The sequence below is a fragment of the Terrapene carolina genome, unplaced genomic scaffold, assembly GCF_002925995.2.
Source record: "Terrapene carolina triunguis isolate 2854851 unplaced genomic scaffold, T_m_triunguis-2.0 Scaffold22, whole genome shotgun sequence".
NCBI classification, from domain to species: Eukaryota; Metazoa; Chordata; order Testudines; family Emydidae; genus Terrapene; species Terrapene triunguis.
In genome coordinates, this window is record NW_020664373.1 from 20,119,681 (window position 1) to 20,146,855 (window position 27,175).

The 27,175-nt window shown below is 43.1% G+C and overlaps 1 protein-coding gene across 1 annotated transcript in view; it reads left to right on the forward strand.

Annotated features, from left to right (window-relative positions):
- The first annotated feature begins 1,158 nt into the window (after positions 1-1,158).
- LOC112107599 overlaps positions 1,159-27,175 on the forward strand; it is a 53,907-nt gene continuing 27,890 nt past the window's right edge. Inside the window, exons 1-2 of the mRNA XM_026648219.1 lie at positions 1,159-1,192; positions 26,586-26,753. The gene's annotated coding sequence lies outside the window, so the exon portion shown is untranslated. The remainder of the gene's footprint in view (positions 1,193-26,585; positions 26,754-27,175) is intronic.

Below are 27,175 nucleotides of genomic sequence, written 5' to 3' on the forward strand. Positions count from 1 at the left end.
GCCTTGTGCCAAAGTTGTAAAAGGGGGTGGAGCAGGCGAGAGGGGCAGCCAGTCATGAGAAAACTAAAAATGCTCTAGTGTATTTTGTTCTACCTTACTTTGAAAAGGGAGTAGATCAAAGCGCACTGGAGAACTTTCAGTGCATGACAGCAGGGTCCACATGGACACCTAGCGTGCGGCAGGCTAGTAGCAATTGGAGACACCCTAAACTGAGGGCAGGTCTTCACTACGGGGGGGGTCGATTTAAGATACGCAAATTCAGCTACGCAAATAGCGTAGCTGAATTCGACGTATCAGAGCCGACTTACCCCGCTGTGAGGACGGCGGCAAAATCGACCTCCGCGGCTCCCCGTCGACAGCACTTACTCCCACCTCCGCTGGTGGAGTAAGAGCGTCGATTCGGGGATCGATTGTCACGTCCCGACAAGACGCGATAATTCGATCCCCAAGAGATCGATTTCTACCCGCCGATTCAGGCGGGTAGTGTAGACCTAGCCTGAGTTTCAGAAACTGCCGAGCACTCACCCGCCGGGGGGTGGAGCCCCTTTGAAGCAGTTTAAGTTGGGCACCCAAAAAAGGGAAGCACCCAAAATTGCTAGTTGCTTTTGAAAATCTTGGCCAGTACCTAGGGGAGGTCGAGCTCAGCTATAGTGTAGCCACATTCTTACCCCTCTCGCCCCCCACCCCATGGTATCACTAGCACTCCAAGAGTGTGTTTGTTTTAAAAACCCTTACAAGCGTGTCTAAAAAACCCACAACAAAACAAACCAGCCACACCTGGAAATCGGCCATGTCCGGCCAGGGGGCTTCCCCATGCTTAAAACACCCTCCCCTTCATCTCAATAGCAGGAAAGCCTGGCAGACGCAGTCCTGACCATGCCTGTGGGGGCTGCTGCAGCCACAGCCGCCGGCCCGAGGCAAGTCCCAGCCTGCTCCGTCCTTTAGCAACAGCGGCGATTCCCTGCGGATCGCTCCCTGCTTGCGTCTGGTAGCAACGCCGGGCAATGCCTTGGAGGCGCAGCCCGCAGCCGGGGCACGGAGCGCGCCCTGCCGCTGCTGCTGGCGTCCCACGGCGGGTTCCCGGGCCGGGCTGAGCCGGAGCGGGCGTCAGGCACCAAGGCCAAGGGGGCAGCGCGTGTTCTCCCTGCCCCTGCTCGGAGCCCCGCCGCGCCGGCGCCGCGGGGAGAGGCAGGTAGGTGCAGGGATGCGCCGCCTCGCCTTAGCCGGTGTGTGGCCAGAAGCGGGCGGGGGCTCGAGAAGGAGCCAATTCTTGGCGCCACACCGCGCCCGGCTGGCCCGCTGCACGGCAGCCCCCTGGGGCCGGCCGGCCGGGGTGCTGGGGCTGGAGGGGTCGCTCTCCCCGGGGCTGGCTGGAGGAGGGGGTGCAGCATTGTGCTTAGCACTCAGACTCCCTGGGTCACATTAACAGACTATCCGCAAGGTGGCGCCAGGGGCTGCGCGTCCCTCCTTTTTGTGAAAGCGGAGCAGGAGGGGCGCTGGGAGGGGCTGTAAAATACGATTTGTCCACAATTCCCCCCTTCTGAGAGTGCAGGAGGGGCTGTCCTTTATTGAGAAGAACCGGCTCCTGCTGCTTAGATAGGGTGACCAGAGGTCCCGATTTTATAGGGACAGTCCCGATTTTGGAGTCTTTTTCTTATATAGGCTCCTATTACCCCCCCCCCACCCCATCCCAATTTTTCACATTTGCTGTCGAGTCACCCTAACTTTAGACCATGCCAGGACTCCCCACAAGAACACAAGAACGGCCACACTGGGTCAGACCAAAGGTCCATCTAGCCCAGGGTCCTGTCTTCGACAGTGGCCAGTGCCAGGCGCCCCAGAGGGAATGAACAGAACAGACACGCAGAGGCTTAGGGACACCCTGACCATCTTGGCTCAGCTTAAGATTTTGTCATGGTTATTTTTTAATAAAAGTCACAGACAGGGCCCAGGCAATAAACAGAAATTGACAGAAGCCCTGACTTGTCCCTAACTTTTACTAAAAATAACGGTGACAAAATGGGGCTCACCCCTTGTCCTGCTGCAGGATGGGGGGGGGGGTGACCACCACCACTATGGCTGGGAGCTGCTGGGTCCCTCTGTCATCAGTGGTAGCTGGGAGCTCCAGGGTTCCCCAGCTGCCCATGACGGCTCGGAGCAGCGGGGCCCCGGCTTGGCGCTCCAGGGCTGGCAGCTGATCCCCACTGTCCTCGGCAGCTCAGAGCTGCAAGTTCCCCCTGTAATGGCTGGGAGCTGCTGGGCCCCTGCTGCCAATGGGGCCCCACTGGCTGGCAGCTCCCGCCCCGCCACCCTGGGGCTGAAGTGGAAAATGTCACAGAGGTCATGGAAAGGCCAGCCACCTCTGCCATAGTTTTCCCCTTTCCCTTGGACACACCACAGGGCACTCCGCAGATTGGGGACCTGTGTGTGTGGGAAGGGAAAAGATTGCCCCCACCTCCCACTCACTATCTCTGTAGAGCTCAGCATTCTAAATTGCAGCATTCAGGAGCTGGAGATATTTGCAAAAGTGCCAACTAATTTGAGGTGCCTCCATTTTTGTGTGGCCAATTTGAGAAACCAAGAAACCTAGTCCAAAACAGAGGCACCCAGAATGAGTGCATGCTTTTTCAAATAGGTGGCCCACAGCTGTATGTGTTCTCATTTCGCCACCCTGGCCCAAGCTGCTCTGCCACTCCTGGCCCCACACGGTATTTTTCTTTGTGGCCTTACGCAGCAGGTCTACTTTCTTCCAAATCAACCAATCTGTTGCAGAAGTCAGAACAGAGGCTAAGTAATTTATTTTTAAAGGTGACTTGTCCAAGGTTAACCTTGAGCTCAGCTGTGCATCTATCTCCATTGTACAGAGAGTTGAGGAAGGTTCTGTCCAGCTAAGGCTCATTTTTCTTATACCACCAGCAGGCCTCTTCTTCTGCCAGTTACTGGAGAGGATGGTGGAAGGAGGCTTCTATCCCCCATTATTACCAGCTGCTTAGTCCTGTACAGTACATACAAAATATGAGCAGTCCATGTCCTGAAGATCTTACAGTCTAAGGCTCTGGTTCTGCAACTAAAGTTACACACGTGCCTACATGTTTGCAAAATTGGGACATGAGGGAGAAACACAGTGAAGATGGTACACCCCGGGGAAATGCAAAGGGGAAGAGGGTGTTTTGTGGGCCTCATCAGTGATTCCAAATGGTGGACATCTCTCCACTTTCCTAATCACTCTTACCTGGAAGAATTAATCTTCAATTATACGGGCCCACTGTCAGGGTTGCCAATTCTTGTGATTTTAACATAAGTGTTACAATATTTCATGTTCTTCTTAAAGCCCCAGCTCCTGGCATCAAATGACTGTATGAGAATGTGATTATGTGCTTGCCTTTTTTTTTAAAGTGAGTTTGTAGTTCTTATGATTGTGGAGAAAAGCTTGAAAATGTTAATCCAAAAGGCTCAATAACCAGAAGGCAAATAACAAGAATACCAAGTCTATAATTTTTTCAAATCTCATGATTTGAAAGCTAATCTTATGATTTTGGAGGGACTGAATCATGGTTTTTGAACACTTGAGGTTGGTAATGCTGCATCCTTCTTCTCCCTCACTAGACTTTGGAAAAACTTTTTGTTAGGGAGGTCTGCTGTTTGCTACTGACGTCATCTTTTCTGGAATAAATGCATTTTTTTTCCCTTGATACAAAGTAGCATGAGGACTAAAAGTTTGTACTTTAACTTATTTACATTTTCATTACATTCCCTTGTGAAGTGGTACAGGAGCAACTTCTCCCTTCAATTGTAATGTGTTAAACAGATGATCTTTCAGCCTGTTATCTTCACCCGCTTCCTCCTCATATCTATCTTTATTTAAAAGATATTTGCAGCTTTCTGGAATTTGCTTTTTGTCATGATTGATTATATTTTCTCAATTTTTGTCCTTTAATATATTGAGGGGAGGGGGAGAGAAGGAGAAAGAAGGGATTGTGTGTGGTTTTTTTAAGCATGCAAGAGGTTTGCAAACTCATCTAAAAGCAAAATTTTACTGTGTGGATAAATATGTTAATTACTGTAGTCTCCAGCACTGCAGGATTTACTATTTATGGAAAATGAGTGGTAGTTTGTGCATTAACCATGATGTCCCAACAGCTTCAGACAGATTCTAGCTAGACTTTTTGTTTAATCACACAGTGATTTAAATTTAAAATAACCCATTAGCAGCTCCTGTTGGCCATGGGGTAGCTGATGAGCACTGTTTATGTAAAATACCCAAAGGCAGTACAAAACACATAAGTAACTGCTGGTAAGAGGCAATTTTGATGAGATTATTGCTATTCTAAGCCACGATTAGTCATTTAAAATAATCCAGTGGCATTTACTAAGCTCTTCCAGTAAAATGTTCAGAAGAGGCTTGATTCAAAGCCACTGAAGTCAATGGGAGTTTTCTGTTTAACTTCTGTGGGCTTTGGATCAGGACCTATTAGCACATTTAACAGGAAATCTACTGTTCCTGGAAAGTAAGGTCTTTGGGAGAGGGAATCACATGCAGGAGCAGGAGACACAGGAGAATGTGGTGTCTTTCTCAGCATTGTTTGGTTGGAATTGGACTGAATTTAAAAAGATGATTTGCAAAATGTTTGCCAAGAACATGGACTGGGATTAGGGGAAAAGGGATATGTAGGAGGAGCATTTTGCCAGTGACCTACCCCTAGGGTGAGCAGACAGCAAATGTGAAAAATCGGGACAGGGGTTGGGGGGTAATAGGAGCCTATATAAGAAAAAGACCCAAAAATCGGGACTGTCCCTATAAAATTGGGACATCTGGTCACCCTACCTACCCCTGGAAGAGAGCTAAAACAATGTAGGTAGAAGCAGGGGCGGCTCTATGTGTTTTGCCGCCCCAAGCACGGCAGTCAGGCGGCTTTTGGCGGCGCGCCTGTGGGAGGTCCACCAGTCCCGCGGCTTCGGCGTACTCGCAGCCGAATTGTCGCCGAAGCCGCGGGACCAGTGGACCTCCCGCAGGCATGCCGCCGAAAGCCGCCGGTGCCTGGAGCAGCCCCTGGGTAGAAGGGGAGGAAATGGTTGAACAGCTTATTTAATGCAGCAAAAGAAAGGTCAGTGTAATGCCCTTGCCCTGGGGACAGCCCCTCTGAATTTCTGACCAGGGCTGGATCAACGAAGAGGAGAATGTTCCCAGTGAGGTGAACACGGTTCATGCTGGGACAAGACTTTGGGAGTGCTGCATGAATGCTTATTTCATTAAGTATGGCTGGTTTATAGCACTTAGTTCTGTGCCTCACACTCAGATCTCGGGGCCTTAGTGTGACGAGCTCACAAGTGACCGGAACAAAGCTGTCAGCATCGAAGATGCTGCGATCCAGAAGAGCTGCTAACCAATTGCTGGGACTGCCTCACTAGCAGCATTTTCTAACATATGTATTGAGACTTCACAACTTCCCTGCAGGCTGTCATAAGGGAAAGGGGAGTGAGCTTTGTTTCCCTCCCAAAGAGAAAGGCCTCTACAGGGAATTTCATCAAGGGCTTTTCGCTGGTGAGGAATGAGGTTGAGGATTTGGCAGCTGGCAAGTGGGGAAGGGAGGGCTGCTATGAATTTGGTGAATACAAAATTAAGAGTTTTCTCCAAGGTGGTGTTTGGACAGTCACTCCCCTGCTGGGTTATGAGTTGCTCTTTTTGACTAAGGTCTACAAACACTGTAATAAGCTCCTCCTGGTTTTCAAAGGTGAATGACTAATTCACCATATTTCTACTAGGTACAAGCTTAAAATTTCCAGCTCATGTTGGGCAATGGTTCGGGCCATTCAACTGCCCTAGTTAAAGGAAAAAAATAAACCTCTCTCAATTTAAAATCACCCACCCTGCAGAGGTGTTTATTTCATTGCCTGCTGTTGTACTTGGCTAATGAGATAAGGGAGGATTTAGACACACAAACAGTATTGCTAATGCCTAATTTTACTGTGATAAAAATGGAAAATTATCTTACATTTACTTAGTTAATTAGCTATAGCAGCTTCGATTCTGAAAGATACTGAAGTGCTTGACAGACAACTTACTTCCTCCTGCGTGGAAATGCAGCCACCCTCTGGTGTGGAATAAGACAGCAGTATAACAAAATATGGTAACCTCACGTGATAGTTTAGAACAGGGGTCGGCAACCTTTGAGAAGTGGTGTGCCAAGTCTTCATTAATTTAAGGTTTCGCGTGCCAGTAATACATTTTACATTTACAGGGGCCGGTGGACAAAACCACAGACCGGCAGCAGATGAAACCCCAGACAGGCAGCGGGGTGAGCCGCTAGGCCCGCTGCCAGTCTGGGGTTCCGGCCGCCAGCCCCTGCCAGCCGGGGTCCCGGCCGCCAGCCCCACTCAGCCTGCTGCCAGCCCGGGGTTCCATTCATCCAGGCAGGCAGTGGGCTGGGCGGGCCAGCAGCCGGGACCCCAGCTGGCAGCAGAGTGCCATTAAAAATCAGCTCGCATGCCACCTTTGCCACGCGTGCCGCAGGTTGCCGACACCTAGTTTAGAATAAGATGTACAGTTGAAACTGCATGGGGTATTTAGGATATAATTAAACAAACTGGAACATGACTAGGACACAATAGTTAATGCTCTTACAAAAAGATCTTTATTATTATAAACCAGGGATTGGCAACTTGGCCCGCGGCCCGCCAGTTTGTTTACCTGCCATGTCCGCAGGTTTGGCCGATCGCGGCTCCCACTGGGCGCGGTTCCCAGGCCAATGGGGGCTGCGGGAAGTGGTGCGGGCCGAGGGATGTGCTGGCCGCCGCTTCCCACAGCCCCCATTGGCCTGGAGCGGCGAACTGCGCCCAGTGGGAGCCGCAATCGGCCGAACCTGCAGATGCGGCAGGTAAACAAACTGGCCCGGCCCGCCAGGGTGCTTACCCTGACGTGCCGTGTACCAAAGGTTGCAGATCCCTATTATAAACGTACATAGCCCCACTGATGGACTTATGTACACAGAGAGATAATCCCTGCACCGAGGATTTTACAGTCTTCGTTGGAAGGATGTTGTACAAATATTTAAAGGGTGCAGCACAAAGAATTGGAGCAGACAGTCATAGGAAATCTTTACTGACTGTGAATGGACAGCACCTTGATTTTACATCTTATTTAGAAGAAACTATACAGAGGAGGATAGTTTACTAGCTTACCAGCCTTCTCAGCTTCCATAGAACAGCAACAAAAGGAATAACTACTAAATTCTTTTCTTATACTTTAAACATAAATGAACTTAATTAATGTCTATGAATTACAAGATATTTTATCAATCTCTGATGACATCCATTGATCTGGCTACGATGCACCCTACCACTGCTGGTGTTTTTCCTACATGTTAATGCTGACTGTTGATTTTTGTAAGGGACAGACTGTCTTTAGATTCTGGCCAAGTATACATTTCTTCTTTTAGGAACAGAAACACATTTTCATTTTTCTCATGAACTTCTGCAGAGAACAAACAATTGTGGTAATCTGCCAAAAGAACAAGCTGTGAAATGATTTCCCTTATATGATGTACCTGTTCTGTCAAAGCAACTGGAATTCTTCTGAAATTATGCCCATCTTTTCAACACAGATGAATTAAGAAAACTAAGGCTCAATCCTTTAAGGAGCTAGATACTGGCCATGATCCAGGAAATCATCTCTATTCAGGAAAAGCATTTAATCATATGTTTTAACTTTATTGACTTCTGTGGGAGATAAGCACATGCTTAAGTACTTTCCTGAATAGAGCCCTATTGGGACTGTTCGCTGCTTAAAGTTAATCACATGCTGAAATGTTCTGCAGGATTGGGCACAGAATGTCCAGCACTTTGTAGAATGAAGACACCAAATATGCTGATCTAGTTTGGCAATTTATTTTATATTTTAATAGCTCTGTATGTGAATACACTTTGTACTTGAAGACAATTAATGTATCTCTTAAGAATGATCTTAATACAATGGATGAGAGGAATAGATCAGAATTAACTAAGAAAAATGTTGGTATATACACCACAGCACAGAAATAACTTATCTCTTGGATAAGTTGCTATATTAATAAATGTAAAGACAGGCTTGAAAACTGGAGAAGCATATTATAGAAACAAGTTTGAAAGTAATAAATATTTCAGAGGTTTAAATGCTAAAAGGAGTCTAATCAATAATGGGAAAGGTACCAAAACAATTCTGTAACACTGTATTGATTTTTAAGTCTTCTGTGAAAGGGAACTGCATGTCTTTACTAGGCTAAATGGGAAAGCCCTGAAACAGATAAAGGCTTTATGTTCTTATTAGAAAATACAGCCCCAAATATTCATTATTAAAGGTCAAACTCACCTACTATATTTATTCTTAGGAAACCACAGTGCCACTCGGTATATAAGGAAGAGCTCTTTCAATTGCTAAGCAACAAGTCTCTAATTTCTCTGTTTCAGTCTAACCATTAGAAAGGTTACATCTGCAGTGTGTTTCATGGTTTCTGAAAAATAAAGGCCCTCTCTGACTCCCAATATACAGACAGATCCAGTTCAATAAATTCAATTTTTAAACTTTTATTCAGCTAATTACTAACCCACTCCCATTCATGTCTTCTAATATAAAACTATAGAAGGGATATGAACGTGCCTGGTTACAAGCCTTAACGACTAAAACTGAGCCACCATTATCACTTCCATGCAGGATTCTGGTATAAATGTATTGCAGATCCAGCAAAGAACACCCAAGGATGCTGTCCAAATCCAGGTTTTTCTATTCTTTATTGAATAGATTATTGAATTCCTTAAAAATCTTCTGCAGTTTGTGACTTTTTTTTTCTGAAAATTTTTCAAAATGTGTATATTAATTCCGGACTGAATAATTTACCCAAACACGATAGCCTGAGGAACCCAGGTAAAATATACCCAGAGTCGCCAGAGTAGTAAATTGCCCCTATGTCAAAGAGATTGATGGATGAGTTAAGGATGATGTCGTCACTGGAAGTCCTGCTTCACCTTGATGTCATAGGAAGTTATATTGTCACAGGACATGACAATATGACTTAAATTATCCTTCCAGAGTCTGGCCTAACCCTCGTCTCACACCCGGTCCTCAACCAGAAGTCCCATCTTACCTAAAGAGGAAAAAGAATAGAATTTAAGGTTTGGTCCAGAACCCCTATGGCCCCACCCCTTGAAGTGGTAAAGAAATACAGCTAAATGTACAAAAAAAGCTAAAATGTAAAGCAAGAGACTATGTGCAAAGAGACTATAAAGGAAAAGGCGTATCCTTGTAAATAACTAAAATGCTCCAGAATGTTTTCATTGGAGAGGGTCGTGACCCAACCCTCTGTGAGATCCCCAAGGCCCTCTTCACTTTGGGAAGGAAACCAACAGCATTAGGTGTACAGCCCAGAACCAAGTGATGGTAAGTGGCACCACTCCTAGAAATGATAAAGAAACAGCTAAAAGACTAAAAAGGCTAAAATGTAAAGGGGCAGGGGAGTTAAAAATATGTGCAGAGAGATTGGCTAAAGGAAAAAAAATGGATATTTGTAAAAAAAAAAAAGTCTGTTAGAATCTAAGTACACCTCTACCCCGATATAATGCGACCCGATATAACACGAATTTGGATATAACATGGTAAAGCAGCGCTCCGGGGAGGCGGGACTGCGCACTCCAGCGGATCAAAGTAAGTTCTATATAACGCAGTTTCTCCTATAATGCGGTAAGATTTTTTGGCTCCCAAGGACAGCGTTATATCGGGGTAGAGGTGTATTAACCAAAAACATCCCAGTGAGAGAGGGCCCTAGTCCAGACCCCTATGACCTCTCCAAGGCCCTCCTTACCTACAGAGGAAACCAAAAAGATTTGACATTGGCCTAGAACCCCTAAACCAATGACTAATAAGTACTACCACCCCTAGAAATGAAAACAAACCGCAACTAAAAGTATGAGAAAAGCGAAAATATAAAAAGAGAAGTGTTTGAAAAGACTGGCAAAGAGACCTGTTAAGGAAAAAGGGATGTTTGTAAATCCAAATGTTTACTGCAAACACAGTAACAAGTTTTGCCGCATGCATAATTGGAAAGAAAATTATAAAAAAACAACAAGATATAAATAACTATACCTGATAATAACTTGTGATATGAATTATGTAAATAATATATTTGTTGTTAGAAAGCAAATGTCAGGCTTTAAATAAAAAGTTAAAATAGGATTGTCAATACCTCTTATAAGCATTAAAAGAGAATGAGCAAATACAAAAGGCGAGGGGATATAGAAGAGCTGCAGCCCAGAAGGTATGCAGATTGGTTTTTGCAAAAAATCGGTTAATGATGTTTAAAACCCAGTTCACCCCATTTGCCCATCTTTGCTCAATTGTTAATCTAATACAGGCAGTAAGTCACTCAATTTCTCTTAATTATTTTATTTGGCTCTGTAGGGTGCTTATGTGTTTGTAACCAAAATGATAAAATAGATGTAGTTGGTATATTCACAAAGATCCTAAAAGATTTTATTTAACTTCAGACTCATCAGAATCTGTTCTTATCATCGTGGCCTCAGGAACTTGGGGGCTCTGTCCCCTGACTTAAGTACTGCAACAGTTTTCTTCTTATGCATGACTTTAAAGTAAGAGAGAAAATGCTTATACTGTCTATGTGTGTTGTCAAATATATATCATATGAATTATATATTCATAATACCCCCCTGTAATAATGACTGGAGAAAACACTTGTGATGTATGTGTCATGCTGTTTGGAGTGGTTCACGACGGTGAGTGTGAACCTCAGGACAGGCTGTCAAGAAGCAGGGCAGAGACCCCAAAATGGTTGTATGTTCTATAATTAGATTTCACCAACCCGGTATCAAATGTGACCTCCTAGAACACTATGAAAGTCTTACCATGGAGTCACAGACAGTCCCCTTGAGCATTCCAGTCTATCTTGCCACCCAAGCAAGCTGGACTTAGTGATAGTTGGTTGCTGTACACATAAAAATCACAAAATATTCAGGTTGCTCACAGTCCCAAGAGACCAGTCACTTACCACAGGTCAATCGGTACCGTAGATCTCACACCAAAGCCAATGCTTGTAGCCAATCTTATAGCAAACTAACTAAGAATGTATTAACTAGGAAAAAGAAACGAGAGAGTTATTTACAGGTTAAAGCAGGCAAACGTATATACAAAATGAGTTACGGTCTATGGTTCCACAAGGTGACAGAGTTGTAGTTACCTGTCAGCACTCTGAATGTCTTTTAGGGCTAACCCAGGTTGACCCTGGGGATCTCTTGTGACAGTGTACCCCATAAGGCTTTATGGGGAGGGGGTGCTTATAAATGTATGTATGACATAACTGGAATATGTTTGGTGCTGCCTGTGCCAGGTAACATATCTCCATAAAGGTTATGGTCTACTCTATCTATTCATCCTATTTGTACATATATATATCATTTTCTACTTGAGGTTAAGAATATGGGCTGTATGCTTGCTTGGTTTCTAAGTAAGCTTTGGGAGGCATTTGGTCAGCTTCTTTAGGAAGGAATTCGCCAGGTTAAGTACCTGATCAGGAAACACTTGGGGAACAATGCATCTTGGAATGCTCCAATCCACATAAGAAGTCTTCCTGGAGACATGCAAGATTCCATGTGGGCAATGACTTCAGCATGTAAAGACTGAGTCATGCAGGGACACGTGACTTGCCCAGGTGACTCCAGAACTCCATCTTGGAGCTGGACTTTGCATAGGAGGGAGGAGGGTGGTCTCCTCCCACAAGAGAGAGTCTATTTAACCCTGGGGGAGACCCCTCCATTTTGTCTTCAGCTGGCTAAAGAAAGAGCCTCTCCACCCCCGCAGGATGCTTGAAGGAAACTGAAACGAAAGACAGTAACTACAGTGGTTGTGAGAGATTGCTGGACCCAGGCTAACGGGAGATTAGCCTGTAAAAGGGAGCATGCTGGAACTGGTGAGGAACTTATCTGTATTTAGTTTGATTAGGCATAGATTTGCGCATTTTATTTTATTTTGCTTGTGACTTACTTTGTTCTGTCTGTTACTACTTTGAACCACTTAAATCCTACTGTCTGTATTTAATAAAATCACTTTTTATTTAGTAATTTACTCAGAGTATGTATTAATACCTGGGGGAGCAAACAACTGTGCATATCTCTCTATCTGTGTTATAGAGGGCGAACAACTTATGAGTTTGCCCTGCATAAGCTTTATGCAGGGTAAAACGGATTTATCTGGGTTTAGACCCCATTGGGAGTTGGGCACCTGAGTGCTAAAGACAAGCACACTCCTGTGAGCTGTTTTTGGGTAAACTTGCAGTTTTGGGACAAGTGATTCAGACCCTTGGTCTGTGTTGGAGTCAGACAGGAGTGTCTAACTCGGCAAGACAGGGTGCTGGAGTCCTGAGCTGGCAGGGAAAACAGAAGCAGGGGTAGTCTTGGCACATCGGGTGGCAGCTCCCAAGGGGGTTTCTGTGATCCAACCCGTCACAGTATTAACTAGGAAAAAGAAACGAGAGAGTTATTTACAGGTTAAAGCAGGCAAACGTATATACAAAATGAGTTACGGTCTATGGTTCCACAAGGTGACAGAGTTGTAGTTACCTGTCAGCACTCTGAATGTCTTTTAGGGCTAACCCAGGTTGACCCTGGGGATCTCTGCTTCTGTTTCATAGATCCAGTCCTGTGAGAGTCTAAACAGCAAAGAGATCAAAAAATGTTCTTGTCCTCTATCTTTATTTCCTTCTTCCAGAATTCAAGCTGATGGGACAAGCCCTTTTGCATGTAGCCCTTTGATGGCTGTGCAGGGACAATTAGCAAAGTCTTCGTATTGTGATGTCCCACAATGGCCCATTTAGTTTTGATAGCCTTCCTGATGGGCAAGAGGTAATGCCTTTCATAGGGATTTAGCATTTTGCACTAGGTAAAGTTGATTCTTGTTTGGTGAGCTACATAGTTCAGAACAAACATTTTACGGCTATATAGCAAACACTTAAGTATTACCTTATAGCATGGGATACAGACATAAGTAGGATTAATACATGAAGCAGCTTTCAAGCATTTCATCAAGTCTAAACACATGGTTATAAGTCCAATATCCATCTTAACCATACTAACACACGGATGAGCGGGACTGGTTTCCAGCAATGAATTTGTCAGTGCTTGGCCGGGACTGAAAGTCTTGTCAAGAGCTGGCACTGGTTTACCAGCATCACAATGTCTACAACTTAAATTATTAAAATTAAAACCATGCAAGCAGAATAATTTTGTAAAAATATGGATAGAGAAAATATAACTAAGTATATACGAGCTCTCACCCTGTTCTCAAGGCAGGGGATTTTGACACAATTTTACCATAGTGGTATCTAACTCATTTTTAAACCCATAAACACACTCGCAGGTAACCACCCAGACATACATTGAAATTTGTTTTTAATTTATTTTAGCAAAACATACAACACAAACACACACCCCCAGAACCGGTCCTTTTTTTTTTTTTTTTTTTAAATGGTTTGGGCTAGTTTAAACAACTGGCACCTGCAATTCTTTTTCCTTTGTTTGCAGCCACAACTGATAATTTATTTTTTGTATTTTTAATGTGTGTTTGTGTGTAACTTGTTTATAAAATAATACACAGATTGATTTAAAAAAATAAATGGATGGTTATCTATACAAAAATATGCAAATTGACTAGATCGTAGCATATCTTGTACTGTGCTGATTTCAGTGTCAGTTTCTCTTCTCTCTCCTTCCACCTCCTTATATTGCTCACTCTTTCTTTCCCTATATTGTGTTCTCCATCTTTTCCATTATATCTTGAATTGTTATCATCAACAGGTGTTTACCTGAATGCTCAATATTTAGAAAGACACGAAGAAGCAAAAAACCCAATAATTAAGCTTTCCCTATGGTATTGCTTTACAACAGCTTTTAGTCAATTCTCTTCAGTATTTTACTTCAATAGGCAGTAGCATTGTTAAACTGTTTGTGATAAATAGCTCCAGATGCTTTTATTTAAAAGAACATTTTAGTTAATGCTCTGTTGGGAGCAATAAAAGGAAGTAGACTTTACTTATTTGTCCAGTCAGTTCTGCTTCCAGATGGCCTCATCAACATCTGTTGAAATTGGGACATTTCTTCTGAGTAAAGATTAAATAGCTTTGTTGAATAAATGGTCAGTCTCTGAACAGTTTTCGGTATAAGCCTCCAGCATTTCTGGTAAATCTCATATGAAATGTGACACAACGATAGAGATTATTCAGAACGTGCTAAGAAAGCTCTATGTTGTACTAAGCTAAAACCATAAGAGTGTATGAATGTACCTTACTAGGTATTACAAAACCCTCCCACTCAAGTTGAAGTAAGGCAATTGCTATGCGGGAGTTGTGAATTAATTCCTTTTTATCTTGGGAGGTATGAGACTTGACCAAAAGCAAGTCCCTCATAGGTAGTTTCCCACCACTTTGTTCCCCTTTTACTATTAAAAGTACTTTTAAAATATCAGATAACTGGATAACATATCACAAAGACAGTTATGGAAAAGTATATGGGAAAATACAGGTGCAGATTTACAGTGAAACACAGGCTGCTCTGGCACGGGGTCCCCCCCAACGATAGGGCCCTAGGGCCGGGCAGTTGCAGGGGCAGAAGCTTTAAATAAAATTAATATATGGAGATATACCTATCTCATAACTGGAAGGGACCCTGAAAGGTCATCGAGTCCAGCCCCCTGCCTTCACTAGCAGGACCAAGTACTGATTTTTGCCCCAGATCCCTAAGTGGCCCCCTCAAAGATTGAACTCACAACCCTGGGTTTAGCAGGCCAATGCTCAAACCACTGAGCTATCCCTCCCTTGGTCCTGCTGGCTCCTGGGGCTCCTGCTGCAGGCTCCGCCCCCACCGGCAGCCAAGCTCCCCCCTGCCCTGCCTCTTCCCTGCCTCCTTCCCAGAGCATGCCATGTTACCACCCCTCTCCCTCCCTCCCTCCCAGCGCTTACCCCACCGCTGAACAGCTGTTTGCTAGTGCTCAGGTTGCTCCAGGAGAGAGGGGGAGGGGAGGGGCGAGGTCACAGTACACACTGGGGAGGAGGCGGAGAAGAGGCAGGGGCGGGGCCTTGGAGAAAGGGGTGGAATCGGGGGAGGGCGGAGAAGAGGCGGGGCCTGCACACTCCCCCAACACATACCCCCCCCCCAGCCCCTGCCGTGAGCTGCTCATGGCAGGGGGTTGGGAGCACCCCCACGACCTCAGCCCTGACTCCTGCACTTCCCTCACACACACCCAGTCCCCTGGCCTCCCTGACTCCTGCACCCCCCACCCCATGCCCTTACTTCTTCACCCCCCCACATCCCCACCCCCACCCTGAGCACCAAACAGGAGCTGCTGCACCCCCTCCATTCCCACCTGCACCCCTTGCACCAAATGGGAACTGCCCCAGGTAAGCGCTCCACACCCCAACCCCTGACCCAACCCTGAGCCCCCTCCCTCACCCTAGCTCCTGGCCAGACCCTGCACCCCCAGCCCTGACTCTGCACCCCCCTACACACCCCTAGCCATGACTCCCGCACCCCCTCACACACACCAGCCACCTGCCCTCCCTGACTCCTGCACCCCTCACATGCCCCCAGCCCCCTGCCCTCCCTGACTCCTGCAACCCCCCACACCCCCTGCCTACCCTGACTCCTGCATACACACACACACACACACATCCCCACCTGCACCCCTCGCACCAAACGGGAGCTGCCCCAGGTAAGCGCTCCATACCCCTGCCCTAGCCCTGAGCCCCCTCCTGCAGCCTAACTCCTGGACAGACCCTGCACCCCAACCCCCAGCCTGCTCCTGCACCCTAACTTCCTCCCAGACCCTGCACTCCCCAACCCCGAGCCCCCTTCCGCACCCTAAGTCCTGGCCAGACCCTGCACCCCAACATTTTTTTAATAAAGTGCTCTTATCCAAAGCGCTTTACAGTAGTTAGCTAACTGTACAAACAATATTTGGAAAGATCATTAAGTGGTCCGCCGAGACCCTCAGCGATTTTCAAGTGGTCTGTGGAAAAACAAGTTAGACTACAAAAAACAATCAAGGTACCGCACTTTAGTTTCATTTACTTCCTATTACTTATAGAAGGAGGATGAAGAAAAAAAAGAATGAAAAACAGGGGCGGGAGGGGAGAGAAGAGAGAATGTTCTTTTTTTTGGCTGGGTCCCAAGGAGGGGCCCCAAAAGTGAAGCTGAGCACAGGGCCCCACTAACTCTAAATCCACCACTGGGAAAATATTAGTTTTATTTTATTGGTTTGTTTTTATAAAGGTCACAGAATGGTAGTATAGCTACATCATTTTCAGTCATTCAGCAAACACAAGAAGTTAGCTTGAAATAAACACACAGCCATACATGCCATCATAGACAAATAATATAAGAGATAAATATAATGGCAATCATTAAGTGTGTTTCTGAACACAGTAAACGTTGACCAGTATTTTCAAAAGTGACCAGTGATGTTCAGAAAGTAAAATCATAATACTTTCTGAAAATCAGACCCTGTCAAGGGACCTCAGAAGTTGGGTACCCAAAAATTGACAACCAAAGACACCTGTCATTCTTGAAAATCTTGGCCATATTGCCAACAAATTAACTTTAATAAGGAGAAAACTTCTGCAAAGATAGCTACTTAGCTCAATAGTATTTACAGCGTCCAAAATGAAAATGATCTACATATCCAAAAATGTGTTGTATGAATCTCTGATTTAGGCTAGTCATTATTTCTAGGCTCTGCACTATCTGTCAGGAGAGAAATAGGACCACTACAAACCACAGTTTTCTCTATCCTTAGAATTTTTCCTATATTAGCAATAGGGTAGAATATCCTGAAGTGTTGGGGAGCCAACCTCAATGTAAACCATCATTAAACATTCAGATGAAAACAGGTACCAAAAAATTATTACTTTTTAAAAAAACACAATAGAAAAACCACCTGATCTAGGAGTTTCATTATAAGAACATAAATGAATTACACTTGGAAGTTCCTCTCTAGGTATAGGATTATCTAATTGTCTTGGTACTTGAGCGCCTTGTCTAAGAATTCTTTAATGTTTTTTAACTAACTGCTTATAGGAATAAAGAGTTTTACAGTACATTTCAAATTCAGCTACAATATCTTTTAGTCTTCCTGTTCTTTAATTTCTCTTATTGAATCAGGTTTTGGGTTATTATTTATCCACTTTTTGTTTTGAAAAGCATGTCATTTGCCGTTCCCTTTTTTTCCCCAATCAGAGAACTGTTTACTACATTGCATGAGCTTATCATTTTCTCCCACAGAGAGAAGAATTTAATTGTACAATTAATATCTTATGAATCTTTGAGGATCCACTCTTTATCTACTTTAAAAAAATAATAGAGATTCCTTACTGGAAGACCTAATTGGGTAATTATTTTCTGATTTGAAGAAGGGGAGAATAAAGGCACTTTAACTACTGCTTTGACAGCATCCCATTTTGTGCTATATAAAGTGTTGTTATGCTTATTAAATAAAATAATATCCAACTTTCCTTGGCATAAAGTTTTGCTATTAAGATGGGGTTACTGTTGTTATTGCTAGGAACCGTTTACACAGCCCCTTTACCAAAGAGTTTACAATCTGAATACACAAGACACAAAAAATGGAGAGGAAGGAGATGCAGGAAGTCTGTAGAAGATCTGGGAATGAAAACCAGATCTCCTGAGACCTAGCTCAAAGGCTTAACCACTGGTTATAAAATCAGAGTAGGGTGACCATATTTCCCAAAGGGAAAATGGGATACCGCGTGGGGCTAGCGTGAGGGCTTCTCCCCCCAGCATGGAGCTGGCCCAAGCCACTCGCCCAAGGCCTGACATCCCCCCGCCCCCCCAAGGCTGGAGCCAGCATTGCTGCTCACTCAAGCCTTGTCTAACCTCACTTGAGCCCTGCCTCTCGCTCCCCCCCTCCCCCTCCGCAGGGCTGGCATGGCCGCTAGCTCGCCCTCCTCTGCACTCTACTTTGACTTGATCAGTTGGCAAGAACGGGACAAATCCACTTTTGCCAGTAAAGTCGGCACGGCCAGGACGGCTTAAAAAAAGGGACTGTCCCGGCCAAAACGGGATGTATGGTCACCCTAAATCAGAGTCACATAAACCTGGGGCTGAAGGTTGGTTGTTTTTTTGCTTTGCACTGCTTACTGAAGATGTTTTAGCACAATGTGAATGTGCTGGCACTAAGAAGCTGCACTAATGCTGGAGTTACTTTATCCCACAGATTATTGCCATACTAAAATTTAGGTTTTTTGCAAAACAAACAAACAAACAAACAAAAAAAACTGTGTTCCAGTCTAATATGTCTTCGTTCTCCATTATATAACACTCGTTAATTGCTTTAATTTACAGTAGGATTCCCAAATGCACATTCAAGCCAGGCTGAACAGATATTGCATGCACATAAAATACGCTCTTAAAGTTTATGAAGAAGTAATTGCCATAGACTCAGATCAGTAACAGTTAATTCTCAATAAATGTTGTAATAATCATATGGTATGTTAATTTGCACTAACTTATCAAATTGAAATAGTTACATTTAATCTGACAGCTAATAGGTGTTCAGATACCACCAGTTTATGGAGAAGATAGAAAATAAAGAACAAGCTGAACAGCAATTGAACTACCCCGTTAACGAGTGCAGTGGCTGCACAGTTTTGCTTCCTTCAATGGATTCTCTTATTTCAGGGGTTCTCAAACTGGGGGTTGGGACCTCTCAGGGGGTCGCGAGGTTATTACATGGGGGTTGTGAGCTGTCAGCCTCCACCCCAAGCCCCGCTTTGCATCCAGCATTTATAATGGTGTTAAATATATAAAAAAGTGTTTTAATCTATAAGGGGGGTTCACACTCAGATGCTTGCTATTTGAAAGGGGTCACCAGTACAAAAGTTTGAGAACTAGTGTCTTACTATCAAGGGCCCAATCTTACTAAGTGCTAATGCCCCTCAACACCCATAGAAATTATTGAAGTTGAGGGGTCTCAGCACCTTCCAGGCTTGGACTCAGAGATAAAAAGGAATAGAAAACAGTTTTCTTTGAGACATATAATAAAACAGTTGTACTTGTACTCTATGTGAATCACAAAGGCTTAATTTAAATTCTATTGTTGCTAGGTGATAGGTTTCCAAGGTCCTGATTCAGGAAGGCATGTGAGCAAGAGGTTATCTTTAAACATCCAACTAGTCCCATTGAAGTAAAAGGGAATACACACACACGCTAAGTATCTTGTTGAACTGGGGCCCAAATATCAGCACTTAATGAGCTTGTGCAGTGGCTGTGCTCTCCTTGCTCTGTGGGCAGCACCATGCCTGCCTATCACGTGGTTTTTCTAGAGCCTCCTCATTCTTGGATTGCAAGACTGTGGTATAGCCCACAATATCTCAGGAGCAGAATGGTGTTTTGTTTGTTTTTTAGTACAGAACTTATTAAAACCGAATGTTAAAAGTTCAAATATTTGTATGCAAAGTATTTTACTGAAGGATTTTGATGATTGCTTTCTTTATAAATCCATTAGACGGCACTATTTCATAAATATATCAGATCTACTTACATCAGAAGTTTTCAGCTTGTTCATCCTCAGTAGCAATTTTCCAGAAGTCGTTCTGGCTATGTTAATAATGTCTGTGGTCTGTGATTATTTCCCTCTGGAGAATCGTGTATCAGGGGGTCATATCACAAAGAGTGTGTCTGTTACAAGCTGTAGTTATTTAGGGCCAGATTCTGACACCCTTGCTACTGATGAATAGTACCTTACTCTGAGTATTCTCATTGAAATCAATGGGACTATACTGATGAAGTAAGCTGTTCTCAGGGTGAGCACTGCTATCAGAATCTGGTCCTTAATATTTATGATGAACCACCTGGATTTGGTTCTCAAGCCTGCCACATACATCCTTGTCAAGCCACTTAATCTTTCCATGCCTCAGTTTCCCCTCTGTAAAATAATAATCCTTCCCTCCCTCTCAAGAATGTTGTGTGGATATATTTGTTAATGTTGTGAGATGCTCAGATACTATAGTGATGAAGGCCATAAAAATACCTATAACGATAACACATTATCTGTGAGGGAAGTAAATATTTTCATATCCTGGCTCATGGCTGCTGAAAAGAGTTGTGTGATAAGACTGTGAGAACCTGATTCTGAGAGAGAATGATCACCCTCATCCCCATTCTCAGCATCTCCAAGAAGCTCAACACTTTACAGAATGCAGCCCTACATCTGTGTTGATTTCAAAGGAAAATATTTTTATTCTTTTAGATGAATCTCAAGATTTGTCATCCCTCAAAGTAAACACCAATTTATGCTTCACTTTGGATTGGTAAATCTTGATTTTCACCTCAAGACAAGTCAAGGGCTAAATTCACCAATGGCAACTGAGTTGTCTCCTCTCATACAATAGTGGGGGATTTCCCATATCTACAGACTACATCCATTTAACACATAAGTGAACTGGAGCACAGAAAGTCTTATGAGACTTGTTGAAGGTCAAATAAGAGGTCAGTGGGAAGAGCAGGAACCAAATCTAAGAATTCTGACTCCCTGTCTCTTTCGCTAGCTGCTACATCCATTGCCTTTCCCCACATTTGTATTATACTTGTATATTGAAAATAAGACATGGCTGAGATGCACCATGGCACATTCCAGGACTTTAACACAGTCATATTTGTTTTTGTCAGGATTCTGACCAGAAAGCTTTTGCTGATTGGCTACCTTGATATCGCAAGTTCATAATAAACCTCGTGGAATTAAACAAGTATGAATAGCATAATGCCCAACACAGCATCGGATGGGACCTCAAGGAATGCTGAAGGAGCTCAGCTTCAGGATGACAACCTGATGGCTTCTCCAGACTGGAACAGAGATGCCCAGGAAGATGATACTGCTCTGAAAGAAAAAGAGCAATCTGGCATGACTGCTGGAGCCAGGGAGCCAAGACTGAGGGAGCCACTGGGGCAGATAACTAGCTGGAGTTCGCAGACTTTGCTCAGTAAGGAGGATGAGGATGAATCCTTAAAATATTCCAAATATAGACTAGGAGGGTCAGTTGACAGTGTAGTGTCTCTTGCTTCTTCTGAGCCTTTCGACCCACTTGAAAGGAAGACATTGAGATCTAAGCAATCACAGAGTGCTTTGGCACATTCCTCAAGCATAGCTCAAGAAGGCACATATGGAAGACATAAACCAACAGCAGATACTACTCAAGACATTGTGGATGATATAATAGGTGATGAAGTTGCTTTCAAAATACCTGTTCAGGCGATCAGTAATAATAATAGTCCAGGTGCTACTCACAGCATGGCTTCCAGAGACATTTACCCCCAGATACACACTGGACCAGCAAGTCATGGTGAAGCTGCCTACTTAGAACATTCTCCAGATACTGCACTTTGTTTGCTTGCACCCTGCCCAAGGTCAGAGGGGCTTCCAGAAGCTGGGATGCCAGATGGACAAGCAGTCATCTTGGCTAATCCGCAGAATTTGCTTGATTCACATGAAACGCTGATGTTGTCAGAGACAGAAACAACAGCATCACAATGCTCCGCTAATGGACCCTTTGCGGGAATGAATCAGGAAAGTCCTGGCTTAATCCATGGGATTAAGATGATTGCAGCATTGTCGCAGAGCGCATATGGCAGTGGCACAACAACATCCGCAGACAGGGTTTCTAACACTCATAAGGTAAAAAGCATACGTACGTGAGAGTGCTAAGCAGCAGTGCATTTTCTATTGAATACAGGAACATATTAAACAAACTCAGGCTTTCATGGTCTGGGGGACTGGAAATGGAATAGAATGCTCCCCCCCACCCCCCCGTTAAAATTCACATCACGTTGCTAGTGGATGGAATTTCCAAAATCATCTCAAGGAGTTAAGTGAAGAGCTCCTACTGGGTTTCAGTGTAGGGAGTTGGGCCCCTAACTCCTTTGGTGACACTTGAAAATCCCACCCAATGATTGAATGTTTTATCACTTGGCTATTCGGTGGCCTCTGTGGTCCCCACTCTTTGTACACAGGGGAGCTCAAGAAGCCACTAACAACTGGCATTGGTTGGCTGTCACAGCTAAGAGCCAAGAATTGAACTAACCTCTTGTACCTAGTGGTACAGTGAAAGATGATTTCACCCAAACTGCCTGGAGCAAATAAATTCATGGGGACAGTTGCATACTGTGCTGTTCCCTCTCGTGGGAATAGACAAAGAACTTGAGACTCCAGCACTGCCATTTGTCAGCCCTAAATTCACATAAACATTTTAAACTAAGGAAACCATATATAAATCTTGTTGTCAGCTCTCCCTGCTGCCTCTGCCTAACTAGCTAAAACATTTTTTTTCTTATTTCTGTTTTTTTTTTTAATCCATACATGTATCCTCTTAAATTGAGAAAATCCACTCATTAAAAACAAAAGGGAAGGGAAAAAACAGCTTCTGTTCCTCTCCATTTCTAAAGGACACAGCAGGAGGGCTTGAAAGAAAGAATGAGCCTTTAGAGAGAGCCCTGCTGTCTCCCACACCAGAAGCGAAGGAGGCTGGAGGTAGGGAGTGTGCAGGAAAAGCCAAGGATAGATGTGGGAGCAACACTCGACACACTTAGAACGAGGGGGAACGGGGAGGGGGAAGCAGTTTTACAGTAGCCGCTCATCCGTATTGCTGGGGTCAGGTAAGGCTGCGGAATCTTCTTTGAAGTTAATAGCTGCTACACGGGGTAAAAAGTGCAGCTATTCTTAAGGGCTATGTGTGGACCGGGTTTATTGTGTGTGTGTGTTGATGGGCATAAGGAAGGAGAAGCTACTTTACAGAAGCAGTTCAGGGCTGCACTTGGGGTTAAGGAGCACTGCAGCATGTCTTCTTGTTCAGAGATCGAAGTAGGAATCAGGGCTTCTAATTTGCCAAGTCCTACTGCCTGCCTCATCATCCACTGTCTGTGCACAGCTGGGCTCAGGGAGAAAATTAAACCGACGCCGATCGTACCATACCAAAGCAATGTCAATCTATTTATTACTTGACTATTTTTAGCGATGCTCACGTTAGCAGGTGGTAACTGGTAGATTTTAAAACAATACTGTTGTCAAGGGGTACAATACCCTTGACAGCCAGCTTCATTATAGTTATTAGTACATGAACAAAGGAACAAAAAGAGTTACCTTCAGCTCCACTCTGCCATAAGAAAGATCATTTACTAAACAAAAAGAGGCAACATAGGAAAAGAAATGCAGGGCCTGGTTTTCTCGTTTACACTAAGATTCCTTTACATTAGTCTGGCAGTGGAAAGGAGTCTTCAGATGTGCTTTATTTACATTCAAGGCTACTTCAAGCCTAAGTGTAAGTGAGAATCAGGCCCCTAAATTTCAAGTTACTAATAAAGATTTATTGAAAGTAGGGCTGTCAAGTGATTAAAAAAATTAATCGCGATTAATTGCACTGTTAAACAACAATAGAATACATTTAAATATTTTGGATGTTTTATACATTTTCAAATATATTGATTTCAATTACAACACAATACAAAGTGTACAGGTCTCACTACATTTATTTTTATTACAAATATTTGCACTGTAAAAAAAAAAGTATTTTTCAATTCACCTAATACGAGTACTGTAGTGCAATCTCTATCATGAAAGTTGAATTTACAAATGTAGAATTATGTACAAAAAATAACTGCATTCAAAAATAAAACAATGTAAATCTTTAGAGCCTACATGTCCACTCAGTCCTATTTCTTGTTCAGCCAATTGCTCAGACAAACAAGTTTGTTTTACATTTGCAGGAGCTAATGCTGCCCGCTTATTGTTCACAGTGTCACCTGAAAGTGAGAACAGGTGTTCTCATGGCACTGTTGTTGCTGGCGTCGCAAGTTATTTACATGCCAGATATGAATCTTTAGTATATATCCCTTCATGCTTCAACCACCATTCCAGAGGACATACGTCCATGCTGATGACGGGTTCTGCTCGGTAACATTCCAAAGCAGTGCAGACCAACGCATGTTCATTTTCATCATGAGTCGGATACCAACAGCAGAAGGTTCGTTTTCTTTTTTGTTGTTTTGTGTTCTGTAGTTTCCACATCAGTATTGCTTTTTAAAAATTCTGAAAAAGCATGCTCCACATCTCATCCCTCTCAGATTTTGGACAGCACTTCAGATTCTTAAACCTTGGGTTGAGTGCTGTAACTATCTTTAGAAATCTCACATTGGTACCTTCTTTGCATTTTGTCAAATCTGCAACAAGTGTGTTCTTTAAATGAGCAACATGTGCTGAGTCATCATCCAAGACTACTGTAACATGAAATATATGCAGAATGAGGGTAAAACAGAGCAGGAGACATACAATTCTCCCCCAAGGAGTTCAGTCACAAATTTAATTAACACCCCCCCCTTTTCTTTTTTTTTTTTTTTAAACAAGCATCATCAGCATAGAAACTCGTCTTCTGGAAAGGTGGCTGAAGCATGAAGGGGCATATGAATGTTTAGCATATCTGGCACGTAAATACCTTTCTATTCTGGCTACAAAAGTCCCATGCGAATGCATGTTTTCACTTTGTTGTGACATTATAAGTAAGAAGCAGGCAGCAGTATCTCCCGTAAATATAAACAAGCTTGTCTTAGCGAGTGGCTGAACGAGAAGTAGGACTGAGTGGACTTGTAGGCTCTAAATTTTTGCATTGTTTTGTTTTTGAGTGCAGTTATGTAACAAAAAAATCTACATTTATAATTTGTACTTTCACAATAAAGAGATTGTACTACAGTACTTGCATAAGGTGAATTGAAAAATACTGTTATTTTTACAGTGCAAATATTTGTAATAAAAAATATAAAGTGAGCAGTGTACACTTTATATTGTGTTGTAATTGAAATCAATGTTTGAAAATGTAGAAAAAAATCCAAAAATATGTAATAAATTTCAATTGCTATTCTATTGTTTAACAATGTGATTAAAACTGTGATTAATCACAATTAATTTTTTTAATCACGATTAATTTTTTTAAATTAATCACGTGAGTTAACTGCGACTAATCGACAGCCCTAATTGAGAGTAATGGCAGTAATTGCCTGTGTACTATTAACTCAAAAGAAAACCAGTGAAGAACACACACAATCAAGAGACATATTGTATATTTATTAATAGAGTGAATCTGCCAGGCACCCAATGTTGCTGTTGCAGACGATAGTATAATTCCGAACCTTTCACAATAGGCTGGATTTGGTATCATCCCAAATAGCGTGAGCAGAAATTCTCCTTTCTCGTAGGCTGACAATCACCCTGTACAGTGCCCTTTTAAATAGCTGGATAGTACACAAGTTATGATTATAAATGTTGGAGCCAGCCAAAATTAAAAGTGGCTTTCTCAGTTTAATGAGTCCTGCCCCTTCTCTGTACATTGAAGTGATGTACTGAGCTGATCAGATTTTGCTACGAAGCGACTATTCAGACCCTTTGATCCCCTTGGTATTGACTGACATTTTGAATGGCAGGCCACTACTGCAGCTGCTCCAGCAGTCTTGCTGGCTGAAGCCTCATCTCTTGTGCTTTGTGTTGTTTAAAGCCTAACACAAAGGGTGACATGGATGTAAATGGAAGGTAATGCCCTCACACAAGGAGCTTTGGGGATGCTGAATTTGGGATGCATGAGCACAGAGTGACTAACTAGGACAATGAAGGTAAAATGAAAGAAACAGCTGTTAAGTTTGGACAGGGATTTAAAACAAAAAACCTGAAATACAGCCTTTGTGCACAAAACAATAAAAGAAAGAGGCCGTCTTGATGGCAGCTTGTCTAAAATAAGCCGTGTGTGTGTAAAAACCAGATAAATCATTCCAGTTGCTATTTAGAGTCTGACATGGTATGATGTTTGTGTGATTATATGCTGATGCCTAGAAGATGTTTTGCAGCAAACAGTATTTAAACACCCTGAATACTGATTATCTGCCAGAAAAATACATTTATAATTTGATCTGCTTAACAGTCATTACCTTCAGGGACATTTTTGGTTCAACAAAACTGTTAAACCACTGCAGAAATTTCATTTGACCAGTTTCTTTTCTCATCTTGAATGCACTGTGTTGCTCCAAGATCCCACTTCTATCTATTGATTCTTTTATGTTGTATTTATATTTAGTCTTTGATGAGATCTAATTTTAATGGCTCTCTGCTTGTGTAACTGTTTATTCAACTTTAAAAGTTTACCCTATACAAATGTAGGTGACTTAAAAAGAAAAATGTAAGCCGTATCATAGGAATATAAACATTCTGAAACTATAAACTTCTTGTTTAGGTGTTCATTCAAATACACAACCCACCACTAATTATGATATATATATTATAGAAGTAACAAGCTAAGAATTGTTTGCCTGACATTTAAAATATCATATTTAACTGGGGCGAATGGTAAAGGGTTCTTCTATTTCAGCTACATGGTATATTTTTAATACATAATTTAATGTATGAACTCATTCATTGTATCTGTGGTCTCAGCTGCTTTAGAGCTCTCACTTTGCTGCCAGCAGCAGACTGTTAATAACTAGAATACCCTTTGTTATACTTTAAATACTAGGCAACAGAGACAGAAGAATCTCAGGATATATCCGTGCATCTGCTGCAATCCCTGGTTGAGAGAGCAGAGGAAATTAATCAGCTCACGAAGAAAGTGCAGATTGAGAACCAGCAGCAGTTGGAGGAATGGTGCCTACTTTCTGCAGAAAATGAAAGGTTCAAAAGGGAGGTAAAAAAGGATTTTGCTCATTTTTTACTGTGACTTTTCTGTCTCTCAAGTGTGTGATGCCTCATTCTGGTAAAAATAGCTGTGAAGTCCTGAAAAGAGAACGATGTGTTCATGCAAGGTTTGTTTTAGAATCACAGAATAGGAAGAATGTAGGGCTAGAAGGGACCTCAAGAAGTCATTGAGTCCAGCGCCCTGTGCTGAAGCAGTAGAAACTAAACCTAGACCACCGCCAACCTGTTCTTATAAACCTCCAGTTATGGGGTTTTCACAACCCCTCCTTGGAAGCCTATTCCAGAGCTAACTACCCTTGTAGTTAGAAAGTTTTCCCGAAAGTCTAACCTAAATTTCCCTTGCTACAGATTAAGCCTATTATTTCTTTTCCTACCTTCAGTGGACATGGAGAACAATTGATCACAGTCCTT